We start from the raw sequence: 4628 nt of genomic DNA, 5'->3' as shown, positions 1-4628 counted from the left end.
CTGAAAGCTGCAACTTTTGGTGGTGGAATCAAGTCAATCCGACGGACAGTTTGCAAGATATCGACTACCCTAGTTTGAAGGAAGCTGATGAAACTGAAGGTGCAATTGCAGAAGTAAAGTTTGACCTACATGGACCAAAATATCTCCTCATATGAACTACGCTATAGGTTCATCTGAACCTCCTCTGGAAGCCGCAACTTTTGGTGGTGGAATTAAGCCGATCTGACGGTCGGTTTGTGAGAGATCGTCTGCCCTAGTTTTGATGATGAAGCCACTAATGCTGATGCTGCTGATCTAGGGTTTGCTACTGCTGATATAAATCAGATTTATTGTACTATTTCTCTCTGCTGAACTATTGAAGATAAAAGACGATTTGATCAAAGGGTTTCCCCACACATTGTGGGGTTTGTCCCTCGCTAGCCACCACATCTTGTGTCTCTTGTCTTGGCTTGTTTTATGTCGATCGTTTAATGTTCTATCTGTACTTTACTTTATGTACATGTGATTGCTAATCTGTGGAATATAATAAGAAAAAGAAGTAAACTGTTATAAGAATAGAACATACCATAACTTAACACTTATTGTGTTTCTCTTACTGCTTCAGTGTCTGTGTATTTCACAATCTTATCGATCCATTGCATAAGATAACATAGGCACACCCTAGCACATAAGTCTGTCATACCTTTATTAATTAACTGAGATCATTCACGAGTGATTTCAGATCATAACAATTGTCCCCTTATGTGTTAGGTTAGAGAAAATGTATGGCTAAAATATATCATTTTCTATTATTTTGACAATGAGTCTTATTGATTTCTTCAGATAGAGAAATTTGTTGTGGAGATTATTTAGGGAAATGGCCTTAACTAGGAACTGAAAGAAAACCATGCTATGACAAAATACTGATAAAAATGTATCTATATGAGGCGGGGATGTCCCATGCTTTTTATGATGACTGTGACTGGAATATTACAAACACAAACGAAAATCCTATGAAATCAGTGTTGAAGTGGTTGATGTGTTGTTAGCTAAAGAGGATAATTTCATTTTACCTCAGGGGTTTCTATGAAAAATAGACTGAACTGAGTTCCCATGCCTCAGATACAATGCATTGTTGAAGGAGGTGTGATTTGATTGCATGGGTATTTGACTAAATGAGAGAACTAAAACAATCATAAAGTATGATACACCCCTAACATGAAAACTTGTGTAGGTGTCGAACATCAAGGGAATCAGTGATATCAATTGGTAATGGGGATTCCCATAGTTCCACCCAATACTGTCCCAAAAAAGGTGGGGAGCAACCAAGTTACTACTTTGATTTTGGAAGATGAGTTTCATTTTAGACTAGAAGGAATCCCCAACCATCCAAAAATATGATTCTGAGATATCCATATGAGGCTGAGATAGGTGTCGTAACATGATGTATCAAAGGAATGATAATGAAGGTTGAAAATCTATATGAAGGATGCAGAAAACTACCTAAGGTAGGAACTAGAATGCAAGTGGCAATAGTAAAAAAACAAAATTGTAGGGATAGGACCATGGGATTGAGAGAAAACTGAGGGGAAGTATATGTATGTTCTTACTGTCATGATGGATGAGTGAACAAATGGTGATCATTGATGTGGGTATGAGGTGATTAAAAGAAAGCTCCAACAAAGGGAAACTAGGGACTACCCTCATATAATTGACACAAAAAATATGGGCAAGAATCCTTTTCCAAAAAGTATTTGTACACTTTCCAAAACAATTTAAAAGTGGTTTTGGATGTACAACCATGAAAAAAGGTGCCCAAAGAGTATGATAGCATACTTAATGATGGATGTGGGTATCTATAAAGGAATGGGACCCATTGGTAGGCCTTAGTGAGAGGTGAATGAAATGAAAACAATAACATAGATGATCTAATGAAATGTGGAAGGTTGGTAGGTCAAATGATGAATGAGGTGGTGAATTAATCATGATCCGAAAAATAATGGTGGTTCAGGAGGAGGTGATAAGTAGGAAATCGAAGAAGAGAAATGAGGTTTGTCTTCAAATCATGCAAATGAAATGGCTCCTAGGCATGAACAAATGGTCATGGATACCACGTGTCAAGGGGAACTACAAAAAGGGGTAATCCATGTGGGTGGAATCTCTATTGACCAATGTGCGCTTACTGAGTGTGAGTGGAAGGCGACAATAAACATCACTGACATGGTGGACCTTATGGTTAATTTTAGAGAAACTATGTCTATATATGCAAAGTTTCCCTAGAAATCTATAATGCTAGTGAATAATGATACCTTAACTTTCGATTAGTGCACCAGAGGACTCAGTTAAAACTGAAAATTGTCGCTAACCTGCAACATAAAAGAAAATACCCAAAATGAAAACATCTTCATATAAGAAGCATGTATCATGGAAATTAGACCTAGGAAATGTCACTTTTCTTGAATTTATGCTTACTCTTCTTGGTGGCACTGTCTGGTGTTGATGCAAGTGATACTACAAATGATAAGGTTTCTTGAAGGGGGTTTGTGGTAACCAATCTTATAGATGTGATCTATGATATTTCTAGCATGGATTAAGGTGAAAAATACCAAAAGGGAATCACACAAGACATATTTGGTATGGTGAGGGTGTCCATGACTTGGTGTGAAATAGAACCAAGTGGAGGATAGAGGAAAGGGGTATGAGTAATCGCATAAGTGAGAAATTGAGGTTCGCTTGTCACAACATTGGGTGTTTCCGAATTTGGTGGTTGAAGGTCCTAATATTGGTTACCATATGATCTAGTTATCATGTATACATGAGGATGACGCCTCTTCTATATTTGGGACCTATTTAGACACTAGATAGATAAGGGTTTAGAGGAAATGAATTAGAAATTTTGTTAAGGTGAGGGTTTCCATGAATTGGTGTGAAACAAAACTAGGTGGAGGATACAGGAAAGGGGTTTGAGTAATTGTGTAAGGGAGAAAAGGAGGTTCGCTTGTCACAACATTGGGTATTTTCAAATTTGGTGGTTCAAGGTCATGAGTCTAGTTACCATATGATATGGTAATCATGCATACAAGGGGATGATGACACTTCTAGTTGTGGGACCTATTTTATCAGAAGAGGTCTATTATAGAACAAGTCTATAATATACACACTAGATAGATGAGGGTCTAAAGGAAATGAATTAGAAAATTTGTTTCTATTTTCCAATGCTATATTTAGACAACAAATATTGGTAACTAGTTTATTTACCTTTAAACAATATTTTTTTCTTCACATGGATCCATGGATGAGCTATACTTTGCACTTGATATTTAGCACATACTTGAATCATCTTATCTATATGATCAAGGTTCACTCTGTAAGAGAATTAATATGATTTTTTATCTTGCTAAATTATCAAATCCTCCTGAATTAAGGTAATCACAAGAGAGTTTTGGATGTAGTTAAATTCATCAAATAATTTACATGCAAGCTATTCTTTAAAAACTTGTTGTCTATAAATTTCATAAGACAATTTGCATGTAGGCATCTCCACAAACACTTGATTTCCATCCTTGTGATGGTAGAGAAATGGTGCTCAAGTAGGGAATTATAATGATGAAGAGTGACAAGAATACTTGAAATAATGAGGAATCATCCTTGGAAATTGTATTTACCATATTATACTAGTCTTGACCAAGTTTTAGGTATGAAACTAACTTGTTCTTCAACAGATACTCCACCAATGTTTCAAATTACAATAGGATCAGCCATGGTAGATAAAACAAGGCCTCAAAATTTGCATTATATTGGGAAATGTGTGTCACTCACTTGGAAATCATGTAATGGAGTAAGGAAAAATTGTTGAGCTATAGTAGGGAATAAATGTATCGTAGTAGTTGGTAATAACTACTAAGAAGTAGTGGAGAATAAAGAAATGTCACTAGCCATAAATGCATGGTATGCTATGATGGTTGGATAATTAATTGTTAATGGTTTCCATATTATAGAATTGGAAAACCACAAATATTTTATGGTTTTGTCATGCCTATTTATTATGCACTAGGGTTGGAGTAAAATAGAGTGTGACATTCAGTTTCTTGTCATGCTTCTGAAAATTTCATAGAATCCTTATGCTAGTATTGAATAGTCATATTGAGATACAAAAGGATTGGTAATTTATTGTAACCATTTAGTTGATGAATCTTACATTGCATCACCTTTGCATGCACTTTAGAGGGGGGGATTTCTCCTAGAAGTGTTTTCCCAAGAAATTGTTTTCTAATGGTTGTATGGTTTCATGTTGATGATTACTACAACTATTTATATTTAATTTTTTCACATTCTTGGAAGTGTATTCAACACCTTTACTCAATAATTTCATTTATTCTCAAATAATAACCACCTAATATCGAAGATGTTAGGGACAATGATTTCTAACCTAATATTAGTTTAAGTGGGAGCTTTTGTAGAAGGAAACCTTGTTGCAAGGAAATGGTGAGTAGGTATAAATTAGAAATGGATAGATTTATGAGTTTGTATAAGATAACCCTTGTTTGAGGAAAATGGCGGGCGTTTGCGAGCTTAGGTTTTCTGCAGGTCCTTTTGGGCCGGGTTCATTAACGGAAAGGAGCCACTGGTATCTAATCAAGCACTTGAGG

This window comes from Pinus tabuliformis, chromosome 6 (assembly GCF_031772625.1).
Source record: "Pinus tabuliformis cultivar Carrire ecotype Pingquan chromosome 6, CPIR1, whole genome shotgun sequence".
Taxonomy (NCBI): Eukaryota; Viridiplantae; Streptophyta; class Pinopsida; order Pinales; family Pinaceae; genus Pinus; species Pinus tabuliformis.
The sequence above is the reverse complement of the archived record's forward strand: the minus strand, read 5'-3'. Positions refer to the sequence as shown.